At 46.9% G+C, this 18,462-nt stretch overlaps 1 protein-coding gene across 1 annotated transcript in view; it reads right to left on the bottom strand.

Moving 5' to 3' along the window:
* FAM222A (family with sequence similarity 222 member A) overlaps nucleotides 1-18,462 on the bottom strand; it is a 55,527-nt gene that overhangs the window by 7,300 nt on the left and 29,765 nt on the right. The window lies entirely within an intron of this gene.

Below are 18,462 nucleotides of genomic sequence, written 5' to 3'. Positions count from 1 at the left end.
GTTCCTTCCACAAATAGCGGAGGCTAATTTTCCTTTACTTAAACATGAACTAACTAAGCGGCTCGATTCTACTGATTAGAACGCGGCAGAAGTGGTGCTGGTGACTATCATGGCTCAGTCCTGAGGGCGTATGGCTGCCGCCTGGAGCTCCAGGTGGATCTGTCTCTCAGGAGGTCCATCCCTGGAGTCATGTCCATCCCCGCCATCATGTTCTGGGAAGCCCAGGCCACGTGGAGAGGCCATGTGTGGGTGTTTTAGCCAACGGCCCGCACCCACCACCCGATGCGTGAGGGAGCAGGCCTTCGGAAGATTCCAGTCCCGGCCCGGGTCTTCCCGCAAGGCCCCCTCCCCCAACCCCATTCCCAATGACATCACGGAGCAGAGACACCGCCCCACGGTGCCCTGTCTATAGTCCTGAGCATACGACAGAGCTGTGTGAGGCCGCTGAGCTTTGGGGTGATTTGTTACGCAGCCGTAGTCATCGGGACAGCAGGGCGTGGAGGACGGAGAGGGACGGGATGGAAGCGCACCCCGTTCGGACACGGCAGTCAGCGCAGAGGCTTCTCTGATAAAGCAGCTCTTCAGGACCGCGGAAGGAGGTGCGGGAGTGAGCTGCGTGGACGTCTGATGGGAGAGCGGTCCCGGCAGCAGAGGCTGCGGGAAGTGGATGGGCGCGCCTGGCGCAGCGGGGCCGGCGGGGGAAGGTCGTAGGAGATGGACCGGAGAGGCAGGGGGCGCACAGAGCAAACGGGCTGGGCCTTGGGGCCATTGAGAGGACCTGGGCTTTGCTCCACGGGGGAGGGTTGGGAGCAGAGGAGGGACGTGACCTGATGTGGGTTTTAATGGGACCCCTAAGGCTACTGGGTGGGAAACAGGAAGAAGTCATCCCGGGAGCAGCCTGACTGTCCCTATGAGACACAGCACCCAGGAGGCCCCAGGCAGAAACACACCTCGCCGGGCACTAACGCTTAGGGTGTTGGAAGGCTCTGATGATGCCGGGAAGCGGGTACAGTACAGGGGTGCGGAAAGAGGTCACAAAGGGGGCTGTCTTCCTCCTTCCCTCTCGAACCAACACTTGAAGGAAAAAAGCCCTGGATGCCAACAGGGGATGGCCTGGGAAGGAGGCATTTTATTTCTTCTCTGTGCTTTTCTGTAATTGCTGGTGGCCAGCTACACCTGAGTATTGCTTTAGGGTGGGGGACAGGCACAGGCTCCCAGGGTGCTGCCTTTGATGTCTGCTTCAAAGCATCCTCCACTGCCCCTGGCCTTGAGCAGCCTGAGGCTCCCCGGCTCCCCATGTCATCGGGCAGCGTCTGCTCCTGGGCAGAGCACAGAGGATGGTCGGCAGCCTTTTGAGAAGGAATCACTGTCAGATCCCAGCTGTGCCACACACGGGCTGTGTGGCCCTAGGCAGGCCGCTGCCCTCTCTGAGCCTCGGTTTTGTCTTGTGTAAAATGGGGATGATACTGCTGTTGCTGAGACTTCGAGAGTTTTTGTGAGCACTGGAAGGGGTGCCTGCCTTCAATGAGCACCAAGGTTGTTGGTGATGAATTCACTAAAGCCCCTTCACCGCCTCCAGGCCCCCAGCTGCCCTGCCTTTCTCTGTAAAACCCTCCCGTGAGCCCCCCATTTGCGTGACGTCTTAGCTGCTCAGGGTGGCATTCAGGCCACCTGGCCTTGACCTCCCTCTGCAGTGCCCCCCTCCCCACAGGCCCCTGGACGCCTGCACAGTGTCCCCGGGCCTCCTGTACACGCTGACAGCCCCCCTCTGTTGAGTGCCACCTCTGGGTCCGGCATCGCCCCAAAACCCGGGTCTCACCCCTCTGCCAGCCCCGTGGAGGCCCCGGGAGGTGGGCCCTGGGTTCCAGAAGAGGAGGATAGGCATTCAAGGGACAGGACATCGGTGAGGGTTGCAGACGCAGATCCCTGCGTGGTTTGCTGACTGCTGGCGGACAGACGGGCTGCCAAAGAGCCAGAGCCCAGGTGGGGCAAGGACGGAGGTGGGCGGGGAAGGCGTGCCCTGCCCTGAGGTGTTCTCTTTTGGTTCTTTGTTTTATATTTTTTGGCCACGAGGCATGTGGGATCTTACTTCCCTGACCAGGGACTGAACCCGCGCCCCCTCTGCATTAGAAGCGCAGTCTTAACCACTGGACCCCCCCAGGGAAGTCCCCAGAGGTGTTCTCTTTTGAAACAGTGTTCAGACACCAGCAGGAGACACCACACACCTGGTGGGCAGGTTGTGGCTCGTGGGCTGCCAGTTTGAGACCTCTGGTGGCAGAGAAACAATTTGTGAGCCAGGATTGGAGCCCCGGGCATCGGTGCCCTGGGCCCCTGCTCTCAATCACTGGGCACCGTGGACACCATGGCTGGACCGGTTCTCTCAGGTTGATGCTGATGGCCTGGACACCCTGCTCGTCTAGTCTGTGTCCGTCTGTCTCCCCCGCCCCACACCCCGAGGAGAAGTGCCCCATCTCTGGGTCCCCTCCAGTACCTGATCTGGAAGGGTGAACCTGGGGTGGGGTGGAATTGTCCATGCAGTGCCCAGCACGTGGTAGGTGCCGAGAGGATGAAGAAGAGGTGTTGCTTACACCCCCTGGTCTGCTGCTCTGACCCTCCTGGTCGGAGACACACCCCCCGGCCCCCATCCAGGCAGCCTTCCCTGCCTGCCCCCCAGCACTCCCCCGCTGTAGCTGTTGGCTTGTCTCCTGGGCTGGATTTGGAGTTGTTTGAGGGCGGGCCTTGCTCCTTCTCAGCACCCTGATGCCTAAAAGAATGTGTGGAACCATGGCAGGTGCCCGGGGAGCATTGCATGACGGTGCGGGGTCTAGCGAATCTCCCCGCATGAACTGGGCTGCCCCTGCCCCCCCTCCATGGCCCCTGTGAAAGCCTTGTCGGGAAATGTGAAAGGCTGGCTGGCTGGCTGGCGGTGCAGGTGAGCTGTCGCTGTCGTTAAGTTAATGTTATGGGCCTTTTACAGGTGTGTTAAATAGACGCAGTTATTAACGAGTACATTAAGCCAATTAAAAGCAGCCCTTTGAGTGGGATTTAATGTTGCTACAGGGAGACAGGAGAGCGGGCCTCAGTGGCACCCTACCTTCCAGAAGCTGGAGGGGGAGCGTGGGTGGAGGGGTGAGACCGGGGAGAGGTGAGCAGCTCGGATTCCGACTGGAGGCAGGCCATGGCCTTTTGACGCCCAGCTCAGCCACTTGCTGGGGGTGACCTGGGGCAGCCGCTGGACGTGAGCCTCAGTTTCTCGTCTGTAAGGGGCCGAAGGGGCGGGTGCATCAGGGGTTGCCGAAGTCAGCGTGATACTCTGTACGGGCAGGCACGTGGTACCTGCCCGTCAGGGGGCAGGTGGAGGTGGGAGGGGTGGCCAGGGCAGGACACCAGCCCAGGATTCCTGCTCCCACGCTCCGGGCTTCTCTGTGCTGCCCCAGTGGCAGCCCCAGGTGCCCCCAGGCACCTACCAGCCAGACGCCAGTCCCTGTGCGGCTGAGTGCAGCTTCCTGCTGAGTCACTGGACATCCCCACCAACCCCGCCCTGGCGAAGTCGTTTCCTTGGTGGACCTCAGACTTTCTGACTTTAAAATGGAGCTGTTGATAACTGTAGCTTTCCTAGAGGAGGGGTGGGAGAATGAAAGGTGTGCCGGGCACCGGAGCACAGCAGGTGTTTGATGAGTATGCCATTTCCTTCTCATGTCACAGATTTTGCCTATCACCTCCTCCCTAAGGCTCAGGAAGTGGACATGATCTGTGTTGAAACGGGGCTGGGGTGGGGTGTCCAGGACAGGAGGGGTTCCTGGGCCTGGGGCCTGGCCCCAGCCCCCCGGGAGAAGCAGCCCGTATCTGCATTCCCCTTTGCTGCTGACACTCTGCCCTTGGAGGTGGCAGCCTTCTGAATGCTCAATTAACGTGACACTAATTAGCTGGTGGCACCAGCAGAATCCCTAATGAGGCTGCCCCGGAGCGGGGCAGGGGAGGCGCTGGGCCGGGGCAGACGCAGCTGTTCTCTGGCCTCTGCTGGGAGGGAGGCAGGGAGGGGCAGGGCGGCGGCCAGCCACCCCGACCTGCCCCCAGCCCACTGCCCCCGTGGCAGCCCCAGGGCCTTGGAGGTCAGGCCCGGGTGTCACTCCAGGTGCCCCAGCTACCAGCTGAGGGTAGGGGAGTGACCCCAGCTCCCTGGCCATTTCTCCTAAGGGGACGGAGTGAGGATTAAATGAGAGGATGCATGTCAGAAGGCCTGGTACATAGTGGTGCTCAGAGAAGGCTGGCTGCCTGCCTTCTAGCTCTTTCTGTGCCAGAGCAGGCAGTACAAGGTAGTGGTGGTCATTGGGCGCCGCACAAAGGGTCCTCTCATTCTCTAAGCATGTGTGTGTACACATGTCCAAGCTCACACACATGCTCAGATGCCTAGGGTCACACATGTGAGCCACGTGTGCCCAGATACTCAGGGACGTCCTGCACATGCAGAGACGGGCAGGTGTTCGCAGGCACACGTACCCGTGTCTACATCCTCCTTCCCCACTTCTGGAGCTCCAGCTGGAGCCCTGCGGTGGCCAAGGTGTCCCTCCCTGTAGGCAGGTCTGGGAGTACTTCAGTCCTTCCCCAGTCTGACTTTCCTGCACCTCGGTTTCCCTGACCTGCTCCCTGACTGGGCTCGGTCTCTGGGAGCCCACCCCTCACTCTCTCCCAGGACCCAGCAATGTCCATCCCCCGCCCTGGGCTTTGCCTGGGTTCCCGTCTCACCCTGCTGCATTGGCCATGATGCACGTGGGATCTTAGTTCCCCGACCAGGGATTGAACCTGCGCCCCCTGCAGTGGAAGCTCGGAGTCTTAACCACCAGACCACCAGGGAAGTCCCTGTCCCTCTGTCTTCATGGCGGCTGTCTTTGCCCTTTGGATCTGCTGCTTCATCTCTCCCTCCTTTTGGCCATTTTCCTACTCCTGTCTGTCTCCGTCCACATCCATGCTGGTCTGACCCCCCATCCCTTCCCTCCCCCCTCCAGTCTCTGTCTCCAATCCTTAGTCTCACCCCCTCCCACCCACTACTGGCTCCCTGCCCCTCCCCGTTGCTGTCTTTCTGCCACCACATCGTGGCTTTCTATTCTGGATACTGGTCCGTTTTAAGTGCTGAAGACATCCTCTCTCAATTTGGGGGCTCATCTTGACTTTTTTTTTCGGTGTATTTTGCTGAGTTTTAAATTTTGTCGTGGTCCAACCTGTCTTTTCACTTGTGCTTTTTTTCCCTCTCAGTTTGCAAATCCTTCCTATCCTGAGGATGATGTTCTCTGTCATTTTCTTCAAAGAATGCTATCTGTTTTCCATGGTTTTTTGGTCTGCCTAGAATTCCTGTTGCTGTATGGTGTTGGGTGAGGCTCCAATGTCATTTACTCCATCCCCTGGTCCCCTCTTTCCCTTTGTTAGTCCCATGGTTTCAGCCTTAAGCCATGGCAGTACTGGCCCTTATACTTTTTTTTTTTTTAATTATTATTTATTTGTCTGAGTTGGGTCTTAGTTGCGGCACACAGGATCTTCCGTTGCAGCGCGTGGGCTCAGTGGTTATGGTGTGTGGGCTTAGCTGTCCGGCGGCATGTGGGATCTTAGTTGCCCGACCAGGGATTGTCCCCTGCATTGGAAGGTGGATTCTTAGCCACTGGACCACCAGAGAAGTCCCTGGTCCTTATACCTCTTTGTCAAAAGCACCTTGGCCATTCTTGGCCCTTTGTTCTTTCCTTATCAACTTCCACACCAGGTTTTCAAGTTATACACAGGATGGCCAGGATGTAGGGATTGGACTGAATTTTTTCCATATTGAATCTCTGTCCATGCACAGGACACATGTCTAAGTTTGTTCTGGTCTTTAAAAACTGTCATTATATAAACTTAAATTTTTCTCCATAGAGGTCATTTACCTCTTTTATCAATTTATTTTAGGTCCCTTAATAAATTGTAATAGTATCATAAGTTAGATAAAATGGACAGTTCCTACATAGACACAAACTACCAAAACTGACTTAAGAAGAAATAGAAAATCTGAATAGACCTATAACAAATAAAGAGATTAAATTAGTGATCAAAACATTTACCCACAAAGAAAAGCCCAGGCCTAGAAGGCTTCACTGTTGAATTCTATAGAACATTTAAAGAAGAATTAATGCCAATTATTCCACAAACTCTTCTAAAAATGAGACTAGGAGGGAACACTTGCAAACTAATTCTGTGAGGCCAGTATTACCCTAATGTCAAAACCAGACAAAGACACCACAAAATAACTATAGACTAGTATCACTTATGAATATGTACTCGATCCTCCGTATCCACAGGTTCTGTATCCACGGATTCAACCGAGGACCAAAAATTCCAAAAAGCAAAACTTGAATTTGCTGTGCACCAGCAACTATTTTCATAGCATTTACATCATATTTACAACCATCTACATATCATTTACATTATTTTTACAACTATTTACATAGTATTTACATTGTACTAGGTATAAGTAATCTAGAGATGATCTGAAGTATATGCAGGGGAATTCCCTGGTGGTACAGTGGTTAGGACCCCACGCTTTCACTGCCGAGGGCCGGGGTTCAGTCCCTGGTCGGGGAACTAAGATCCCACAGGCCACGTGGTGCGGCCAAAAAAAGAAAAAAGATAGATTATATGCAAATACTATGCCATTTTATGTATCAGTATAAGAGATTTGAACATCTGTGGAGTTTTGTATCCATCACCGGGGGGCAGGGGGGAGTCTTGGAGCCAATCTCCCATGGATACCATGACTGTACATGCAAAAATCAACAGAATACTAGCAAACTTAATCCAGTAATATATAAAAAGCATTATACACCATGACCAAGTGGGACTTATCCCAGGAATACAAAGTTGGCTTAACATCCAAAACTCAATTAATGTAATACACCATATAGATAGAATAAAGGACAACTACCACATGATCATCTCAGTGGATGCAAAAAAGCATCTGATGTAATCTAAGGTACCTTCATGATAAAATATTCAACAAACTAGGATAGAAGGGAACTTCCTCAACTTGAGAAAGAGTATTTAAGAAAAATCCACAGATTATGTCACATTTAATGGTAAAAGATCGAATGCTTTCCCTCAAAAATTAGGAGTAAGATTGCCACTTCTATTCAACATTGTACTAAAGATTCTAGCCAGGGCGATTAGACAAGAAAAAGATAAAAGTCATTCACATAAAAATCAAGAAGTAAAACTACCTCTTCATAGATGACATAATCTTGCACATAGAAAATCATATGAGGGCTTCCCTGATGGCTCAGTGGTTAAGAATCCGCCTGCCAATGCAGGGGAAACGGGTTCAAGCCCTGGTCCAGGAAGATCCCACATGCCACAGAGCAACTAAGCCTGTGCGCCACAATTACTAAGCCTGTGCTCTAGAGCCTGCAAGCCACAACTACTGAGCCCATGTGCCACAACTACTGAAGCCCGCATGCCTACAGTCCATGCTCCACAGCAAGAGAAGTCACTGCAACGAGAAGCCCACGCACTGCAACGAAGACCCAATGCAGCCAAAAATAAATAAATAGATAAATAAGTTTATAAAAAAAAGAAAATCCTATGAAATTCACTAAAAACACTATTAGAATAAACAAGTTCAGCAAGTTTGCAGGATCAATATACAGAAATCAACTGTATTTCCATACATGCACAATGAACGGTCCAAAACAAAATTAAGAAAATGATTGCATATACAAGAGCATCAAAAAATAAAACTTAGAAGTAAATTTAACAAAAGAGCAAAAGTTATAATCTGAAAAAAAATTTTTCAAAGAAATTAAAGATTTAAATAAACGGAAAGACATCAGACATTCATGGATTAGAAGACTTAATATCAAGATGATAATATTCCCTAAACTGGTGTACAGATCCAACACAGTACCGATCAAAATCCCAGAGGGCTTCTTTGCAGAAATTCACAAGCTGATCCTAAAATTCATGGGACCCAGAAGACCCAGTACAATCTTGAAACACAACGAAGTTGGAGGATTCACAGTTTCTGATTTCATGACTTACTACAAAGCTACAGTAATCGTGACAGTGTGGTACTGGGATAAGGAAAAACATGTAGATCCAAAGAACTGAGAATCCAGAAATAAGCCCTCACATTTATGGTAAACTGATTTTTGCCGAGGGAGCCGAACAATTCAATAGGGAAAGATTGGTTTCTTCAACAAATGGTGCTGGAACAAGATATCCACATGCAAAAGAATTAAGTTGGACCTTTCTTCACACCATACACAAAAGTTAACTCAAAATGGATCACAGACCTAAAAGTAAGAGCTAAAATTAGAAAACTCTTAGGCAAAAACATAGGTGTAAATTTTCCTCCTTAACGTAGGGTGAAGCAAAGCCTTTTTAGACACAACACCAAAAGCACAAGTGAAAAAATAAATTTTTACTTCATCAGAGTTAAAACCTTTTGTACTTCAAAGGACACCATGAAGAAAGTGAAAAAGGCAACCCTAGAATGGGAGAAAATATTTGTGAATCATGAATCTGATAAGGAACTTGTATCTAGAATATATAAAGAACGTTTACAACTTAATTAAAAGACAGCCCAATTTAAAAATGGGCAAAAGAGCAGAATAGACATTTCTTCAAAGAAGATATACAAAGGCCTGTATGTACATAAAAAGATGCTCAACATCCTTAGCCATTAGGGAAATGCAAATCAAAACTAGTCATACCACTTCATATGCACTAGGATGGCTGGAATCAAAGAGATGACAAGTTTTGGTAAGATGTGGAGACACTGGAACCCTCATGCACTGCTGGTGGGAATGTCAAATGGCGCAGCTGCTCTGGAAACCAATTTGGCAGGTCCTCAAAAAAGTAAGCAAACAATTACCACGTGACCCAGCAATTCCACTCCTAGGTGCATATGCAGGAGAAATGAAAACATACGCCCACACTGAAAATTATATACAAATGTTCATAGCATTATTCATAATTGCCAAAAATGGGGAGATGACCCAAATGTCCATCAGTTGATACGTAGATAAACAAAACATGGCATATTCACACAATGGAATATTATTCAGCCCTAATAAGGATGAAGTACTGGTGAATGCTACAACGTGAACCTTGAAAACATTAAGTTAAAAAAGCCATACATAAAAGGCTACATATTACATGATTTCATTTATATGAAATATCCAAAGTCGGTAAATCTAGAGAGACAGAAAGTAGTTTAGTGGTTGCCTAGGGCTGTGAGGGGGCTGAGAGGTAGCTGGGCAGTGACTGCTGGTGGGTATGGGGTTTCTTTTGGGGGTGAGGAGAAAATGGTCTGGAAGTTAATAATTGGTGACGGTTGGACAACTGTGAATTTATGCTAAAAAGAATTCACTAGTATACTTTTAATGGGTGAGTTGTATAGTCCCTGTTACCATACATGTAAAACTGTCCCCACCCCCGACTGAAAATAGTATCTTTTTGTAATACATATTTTCCAACTCTTTGTTATAGATGCAGAGCTGGCAAACTACCACCTGCAGGCCAAATGTGGTGTGCAACCTGCTTTTGTAAATAAAATTTTATTGGAACCCAGCCATGCACACTCATTTCTGTGTGTCTGTGGCAGTTTTCGCACCACAATGCCGCGGAGCTGAGTAGTTACAATAGACACTGTATGGCCTGCAAGGCCGAATATCGGCTCTTTACAAAAGTTTGCCCACTTCTGCCATAGAGGAATGAAATTGCATTTGTATGTTGATATTTTTTTTAAATTTTTTTCTATTATTCCACTTTTATTTTTTAAAAACTTTGTTGAAATGTAGTTGATTTACAATGTTGTGTTAGTTTCAGGTGTACAGCAAAGTGATTCAGTTATGCGTGTGTGTATATATATACATATATATTCTCTTTTAGATTCTTTTCTGTTATAGGTTATTATAAGATATTGAGTATAGTTCCCTGTGCTGTACAGTAGCTCCTTGTTGGTTATCTATTTTATGTATTGTATGTTGATGTTCTGTCTGCAAATCTTGCTGAATTCTTGTTCTCTTGAGGTTTCTATGCAGACAGTCTGACTTCTTTCTAATCCTTAAAACTTGTTATTTATTATCCCCTGTCTTACTGAGATGGCCAGGACCTCTGTACCGTGTGGGAAGGCAGTGATTTGGGTCTCTGTCCCCCTCTGATTTTATCAACCCTTGGGTTGGTTTGTGGTGGATTGTGGCTGTATCCTCTGTAATAGAAGAAGGAAGTTGCCTGCCGTCCTAGTTTGCTAAGAGCTTATTTTTATTCATTCAGTCGTAAAAGGAGTCTAACTCCACCCGGGCCTGTCCTGGCCGTCACCTCTGAGCGCCTCTCCTCTCCTGGGCTCGGTTCCGTGGCAGGGGTGGCCCTGGACCATCCCTCCATCCCCGGGGCTGTGCTCAGCAACAGCTCTGTAATTGAATCTGCTGTGCGGCCAGCGGCGGGCTTTAAATTTTATTGGAATTTTTAATTGCTTTGTTTCTTCGTATTTTATTAGTGTTAGTGGAAGCAGCTGCACCTGCAGGAATGCTTGTGGGGCTATGGCCCACAGTGGCAATGGCGCCAGCCTTTGGGGTTGGGGGCATTGGGCAGGAGTCAGGTGAGGAGGGGTGGGCGTTGGGGAGAAGCTTCATCTGTGAAGATGCGAGGGATGGGCTGGGGAACCTCTTATCCCTTTGTGGGTGTGGGTGTGGGGAAAGGGGTCCTGCCCTCTGGGGGAGATGGGGGCAGGCAAAGGGTTTGAGTCTGCTGCCAGGCCCTGGGGATTCTCTCCTTTTCTTCTTATTCCCACGTCACAGCGGAGGAAACTAAGGCCTAGAGAGGGCCAGTCCCTCGTTTGCCCAAGACCACATATACATCCCATTCAGGGCACAGCCAGGATTGGACCCCCAGGCCATCTGGTCTCAAAGCCTGTGCCCTGGGGGCTCCTGGGGAGGAGGGCAGGGCAGTCACTCAATCCTCATCTTCAGAGGACCAGCCTGAGGCACAGAGAGGCTGCGTCCCTCACCCAGGGTCCGGCAGGGCGAGGCTGGACGCTCACACCAGTCTCCTGGGGTAGCTGCCACGGCCCCTCCCTCCCTGGATGACAGGTCCCTGAGTCTACCCCTGCACCAGCCAAGCCCCCATGGTGCCTCTCTGCCTGGCCCGTACTTTTAGCGGCATGTGACTCAAAGTTTGTGTATCAAAACCACGATGAGAAAGTCAAATATTTATTAGGCGCACAGTCCTGAGCAGCTGAGAAGAACAGGCTTCTGTCCCAGGGGTGGGTGGGTCCTGTGTGGGACCCAGGGACTCTACCCAGCTGGGAGTAGCCCAAGATCTTAGGCCTGAGGTAGGGAAGGGGGGTGGACTTTCCCTCCCGCCACATCTTTTTCCCTTTCTTTTTCTCCAGGTCACTTTCTCCGGTTAGCTGGAACAGGCTACAACAGCCAAGCCGCCTGGGCTCCTGGACACGTGGCTGCCTGCGCCCCCGGCTCGGACACCTGCCTGACCTCAGGTCCTAGAGAGGTAAGCTGCAGCCACTTCTGGTTCACTGGCTACGTTCTGGGCGCTTGTGGAGGTCAGTCCTCATGTAGCCCAGTGTAGTCAGGCCGCTCTGATCCCATTTCACAGGAAGAAGAGGGAGGGGGGCTCAGACCAGGCCACGTCTTCTCCCCACCGGGTTTTTGACATTATCATCACAGATGGTCAGAGCTGGATGGCTTCTTAAGTCCATCTGATCTGACCCCTTGCTTTACAGAAGGGAGAATGCAGGCCCCAGGAGGCCAACTGACTCATCCAAGGTCACGCTACATGTGGCCCAGTCAAGACCTTTCACCCTTAGTGAGAAACAGCACAGCCCGAGGTCTGGTCACAAAGCTCAGGGCCAGCCCCTCCTGTCTCGGTTCTGCCTGGGGGCCACAGGGGCAAGAGGGTCAGCCTAGGCCTGAATGCCCGGGAGTCTTTCCAGGCCTTGACCAGGCAGCAGGGCACCCAATTCACTTTGCTCATCTCCCTTCCTGCCGCCCTCTCTCCTGTGCTCTTCAGTTACAGGCAGAGTCAGTGTCTTTTCCAATAAGTGCAAAGATGTCAAAGGGTCTGAGTGGGCGGGGGAAGCAGGACATCCTTGGTGGCCCTCCACATTCTCTAGTTCCGGCCTTGGAGCAGGAAGGAAGGACTGGCCCAGGTCATTGTGCCCAGCCCTTATCTCCAGCCAGTTGGCAGCGGAGGGCAAGGCAGGAAACACTGGCACCTGGACAGTGGCAATCAGAGGTTAAAATGCACAGATCCTTTAAGCCAGCAAGCCTATCCTGGAAGAATTTTTTGCACAGATTACGTACGTGTACGAAGCTGATGTTCATTACAGCACTGTTCAGAATAGCAAGAGACTAGAAACAACCTAAACGTCCATCAACAGGGAGATGGTTAAAATGTTATATTCATCTGTACAATGGAATACGAGGGTACTCTTTCTGTCAGGTGAGGCATAATCTCCAAGACACATCGGTAAGAAAAAAGGCAAGGAGCTGAGAAGTAGGTCGGGATGCAAATGTTTACATAAAAGGTATTTACTGCCCCTCCTACGTGCATGCATTTTTCAGGAGGGTACTTAAGAAACTGCTAATGCTGGTTTCCTCTGGGAAGGAGAGTTATTTTTCACTGCAAATTCTTATGCCTTCTGAATTATGTGCCATGGACAATCTATTCAGTGAAGTATCTAATTTTATAGAAGAGAACATGTTCTCCCTGGAGGCCATGTAAAGGAGGGAAGGGGGCTGTGCATGAAAAACATTTTTTCTTGAAACCGAAGGCCCCTCCAGATTATCTGCCATTGTTCTATTTTTGATGAGGCAGACATGTATTCTGTAAACCCCTATCTATCTCTGAAAGAACACCATCAGAGGACCTTCAGTTCTGAGGATGTTGATATAACATCTTAGGTCCCCCTTGTCTTTCTGGAAATACCCTTCAGAGGCAGCACAGGACCTAATCAAAATATATAAGAAAAGGGAAGGAAAGGCAAATTATAAGTAATGGTTGGCAAAAAAACACTTCCCATCAGAAAAATGTGGCCACAGAAGAGATGAAGATTATGGCCAAATATTTCATTGTGAAGGAAACAATGTAGTAAGCAACTGTTTCCATAAAGCAGAAATGCAAAGAGTAGGAGGAAAAAGCTTATCATAAAAGGAGAAATGGGGCCTCCCTGGTGGCGCAGTGGTTGAGAGTCCGCCTGCCGATGCAGGGGATACGGGTTCGTGCCCCGGTCTGGGAGGATCCCATATGCCGCGGAGCGGCTGGGCCCGTGAGCCATGGCCGCTGGGCCTGCGCATCCGGAGCCTGTGCTCCGCAACGGGAGAGGCCACAACAGTGAGAGGCCCGCGTACCGCAAAAAGGAGAAATGGAATGAGCACAGGGAGAAAAAAAAGTCATAGAAAACAGGATGAAAAGTGATCAAAATGAAAGGGAAATAGGGAGTCAGAAAGGCATAATTAGAAGAGAGTACATAGATAGGGAAGATGGGCAAAAGACAGCCAATCTGTGCTTAACTAGAGTCCCCAAAAGAAGGAAAGTGAAATAATACAAGCCTTGGATCTGCCTGTCGAAAGGCACAGACTGTTCCAGGAGAAACAGACTCTGAAGGGTCAACCCCAAGACACAGGCTAGTAAAGTAATGGCATGAAAGATGTGGAAAGATCAAAATGAAATATAAAGGAGGAGGGCTCAGGCTTCAACTTCTCCATGGCAACATTCAACATTAGAAAAGAACAGAACAAGGTCTACAAAAATCCTCAAGGAAACAAAGTGACCCAGGAATTATTTTTTTGCTCATTCAAGTAGAAAGTCGACAGACCATTCTGAATGTGTGGGAATTCCAGGAGTGTTGTTCACAGAAGGCCTTAAGCTGTAGACTAGAGGGCAACTTCAGATGGTGGAAAAATAAGGCAAAAGAACTGGTGATGAGCACGAACCCTGTTTATCTAGGAGACTGAGATGGATAGAACTGTGGGAGTGTGGTGATGTAACCAGATGTTAACATCACAAGCCCTAGGAGTAAAGTAATGGAATCACTAAGAAGAGAGGGGATGGGGAAAGAGGGGAACAGTAGTATAAGTACACTGGTGTCCTCATTTTTTGATAGCTGGGATCAAAAGTTATTTAAAGCTGATGTCAGTTAATAGAGGTTTAAAAGGATGAAGTGAACACTGAGAAACTGCTGTAGGGAGAAAAAGGAAATACACTAATTTCATCATTTTGTTCATTTTAGGGTAGATGGAATAGATGCTGTTACAAAGAGATAAAAAATTAGGGGATTATTTAATGCTACACCACTAGAACAAGAACACCAGCCTTCCCCATGATTAGTAGGTACACAAAGCAGAGAACTTAGATCACACAGGGAAAGACTTTTCAAAGCAATTAAAACAAAGCACAGCATGACTGAACTAATACCAGACATCTGTTATATCAATAAATGTAAATGGCCTAAACTCTATTAAAAAATTTTTAAAAGGCATTCAGATTGGATCACAAAGCTTAATTCAACTCTATATTATATGAGTCACCTCTAAACAAAGTAATTCAGAAAGGTTGAAATAAAAGGACTAGCGCAGGTTTTAAGAAAAATGTGAATTAAAAAAGCATCTTAATAGGCACTTACCATCTTAATAGAAAAGATTGATTCGAGGCCAAAAAGTATTAAATACAGCCAAGAAGGATGAAATTCACTATGGAGATTTAAGGTACTAATACCTGTGCATTAAATTCCATTGCATCTTGGATACACAAGACCTAACTAATGTAATTAATAGGGTAGATATAACTGGTTAACACCAAACTCTGAATCCTGAAAACAAAGCCACATCTTTTCAAATTCCCATAAAAAGTCACAAAACTCACAATCACCAGATTATATCACAAAGAAAACTTCACTAAAGTCCAAAAAAGTAGAAATCATTGATAGTATTCTCTGATTATAATGCAACAGAACTGGAAATAACAAAACACAAAGGCACCTACTACCTGGGTGGATAGATGGAACTCAAATGAGCCTGAAGCCAAAGAAGAAGAAATCAAAGCCAAAGTTATAAAGTTATCTAAAAATACTGATAATAAAAATACATGCTAGAACCTACAGGATACAGCTAAAGCAGTGCTGAGAGAATTCACAGCCTTAATTTTCCTTTTTTTCTTGTTTAGCAGTGTAAAGATTTAAGCCTCTCAAGACATTTTTTAAAAAGGAAAGCAGGAGGAAGATTTTAATAAAGATAAATGCATAAATTAATGAATTAGGAACCAGAAAAGGGTAATTACTAATAAATGGATCCTAAAGATGGTTCTTTGGGAAAGGGGGGTAGATAACCTCATTAGCTAACTAACCTAATCAAGAAAATGCGGAGGGGAGCACACACAAAATATACAATATAAGAAACAAGGGTGAAGTAATCATTTAAAATAATTTATTTTGGGGACTTCCCTGGTGGTCCAGTGGTTGAGACTTCGCCTTCCAATGCAGGGGGTGCAGGTTCGACTCCTGGTCGGGGAGCTAAGATCCCACATGCCTCACAGCCAAAAAACCAAAACATAGAACAGAAACAATATTCTAACAAATTCAATAAAGACTTAAAAAAAAAAAGTCCACATCAAAATAAAATAATTTATTTTGTGCAACCTCATGCAAATAAATTCAGAAACCTGGATAAAATGGGTACTTTTCTAGAGAAACATAATTTACCAAACTCATTCAAGAACAATTAGATCAATCATTACAGAAGAAATAGAGAACATTATCTCAGAGTTACCCAGCCCTCCATCTCCCAAATAAATACGCTAGCCCAGACTGCTTCATGAAGGATCTAACAATCTTTAAAGAACCGATAATCCATTTCTACTTAAGCTGTTATAAAGTACAGAGGAAGAAGGAAAGCCTCCACTGTCGTTCGGAAGCAAATGTAACATTGATAGCAAAACCCAACAAAAACTGATCCAAAGCAGGGAGGCTGACCACTATCTCACCGATGAAATGGAGGCGAAACTCCGAAACAAAATATAAAATCCAACTCTATGGTGTGTTATAATGTGGTATTTATCGTGACCAAGTGGGAACCAACCAGGAATGCAAGGAGGGTTCAATATAAAGAAATCTGTATCATTATTCATATTAACAGAACAAAGAAAAAGCCCATATGATCAGTTTCACAGACGTTGAAAAGTCATTTGGTAAAGTTCAGATCCCATTCTTGATTTTTCAAGTTCTCCATAAAATAGGAATAGATGGACACTTATTTAACCTGATAAAATATCTGCCCCTAAGCCAGGATTCTGTGTACTGAGGAAATCCTAGAAACTTCTCAAGGGCGAAGACAAAGCAAGAACGTCAACTGTTACTGCTGTGATTTTTCACTGTGCCAGGGATAGCAGACAACACTATTAAGTAAGACAAAGAAATCAAGGTATACAACTCGCAAGGGGCTTCCCTGGTGGTGCAGTGGTTAAGAATCCGCCTGCCAATGCAGGGGACACGGGTTTGAGCCCTGATCCAGGAAGATCCCACGTGCCGTGGAGCAACTAAGCCCGTGCGCCACAACTGCTGAGCCCGTGTGCCACAACTACTGAAGCCCGTGCGCCTAGAGCCCATGCTCCGCAACGGGAGAAGCCATCGCAATGGGAAGCCCGTGTACCGCAACGAAGAGTAGCCCCCGCTCGCCACAACTAGAGAGAGCCCACGTGCAGCAACGAAGACCCAAGGCAGCCAAAAATAAAAATAAATAAATTTACCAACAACAAAAAAATTAACTTTCCAGAGGAAGGAAAGTTTAAAAATGTGCAAGATCTAAATGAAGAAAATACTAAAACATTCCTGAGGGACACAAAAGAAAGTGTGAACAAACAGAAAGGTATAGATCATGTTATTGGAGGGAAAGACATCATCATAAAAATGTCATTTCTTCCTAATTTATAAATTGCATGCAATCCCAGTAAAAACCCAAACAGGATTTTGTTCTTACCTAGATAAGTTGATTCTACAGTCCAGACAGAAAACTAATGGAACAGCCAAGGAATTTCTGCATAAGAGGATGGTGAATAACAAGCAAGAAGCACCAGCAAATATTAAAATGTTTTATATACATGCTTACAGCATGGATGAACCTTGAAAACACTATGCAGAGGGAAAGAAGCCAGTCACAAAAGGCCACATACTGTATGAGTCCCTTCCTAGGAAAGTCCAAAACAGGGGAATCTATAGAGAAGGGAGGAGCCAGGCGGATGAGGGAGTGGGTAAGGGATTTCTTCTGAGGTGATAAAAATGCTCTAAAATGAACTGTGGTGATGGATACAAAGTTCTGTAAATACACTAAAACCACTGAATGGTATACTTCAAATGGGTGGATTGTATGGTACGTGAATAATATCTCAATAAAGCCATTAAAAATGTTTAAATGTGTTATAATGCTACAATAATGAAAACAGTATTGCACTGATATTTGAATACACTTGCACCCATACCCCATACTTTGCACCAGATAAATTATCAAATAATCAAAGATGGTATATTTTAAAAATTAAACCAGAGAAGCACTAGAAGAATCCCTGGGGACACCTTTTTTTTTTTTTTTTTTAAATAACCTCAGCGTGAGAAAGGACATTCTAAGTATGACAAAAAATCCAAAGGCCATACTTCAAAAAACTCCTCCATGGCAGAATCAAAGACAAATGACAATTTGGGGGAAACATCTGCAATTCATATGACAGACAGAAGTCTAATTCCATCATATACAAAGAGCTCCTATAAATTAATAAGGACAAAACCCAATGAGAAAAATAGATCAAGAAGATGAATAGATAAGTCAGTCAAACCACATCCATCAAAATTACAAATGCACATACCTTCGACCCAGTATTTCTTCTTGTAGAAATTTATGCTGTAGTTTTATTCACACCTTTGTGACACATACACAGTGACAGAGTTTGTTGCTGCACTGCTTGTAATGGCAACAGGTTGGGTATGGTTCTTCTTAGGGGACTGGTCAAATAAATTATGGATCATCCGTGCTATGAAAAACTATATGGCAAAAGAATGAGGAAGCTCTTTAGAGGCTGACATACAGGATATACTGCTAAGTGAAAAAGTGAGGGGTAGGACAGTGGATAAAATATGTATATACACACATATTTGCTGGGATGTGCATAAAACGTCTTGTGAGAGGACACGCAACAGCGGGGAGAGGACGAGTTTTATCTCTATACCCCTTTATTCCTTTTGAATACTGGACCACGTGAGTGTATTACCAGGTCTGAAGATAAAATACATATTAAAAAAGCAAAAAGCAACAACGTAAACACTATGGTAAATGGCAACCACTCCTGCACTATAGGACAGAGGCAATAGGAAAGGGTGGGGACTGTGGTGAACTGGAGATGGGTGTCCCCTTTAAAGAGGCAATAGTTACATTCTAACCAATA

Source organism: Mesoplodon mirus (genome assembly GCF_964341445.2).
Source record: "Mesoplodon mirus genome assembly, chromosome: 13".
Taxonomy (NCBI): Eukaryota; Metazoa; Chordata; class Mammalia; order Artiodactyla; family Ziphiidae; genus Mesoplodon; species Mesoplodon mirus.
This window is presented reverse-complemented; position numbering and strand designations above follow the sequence as displayed.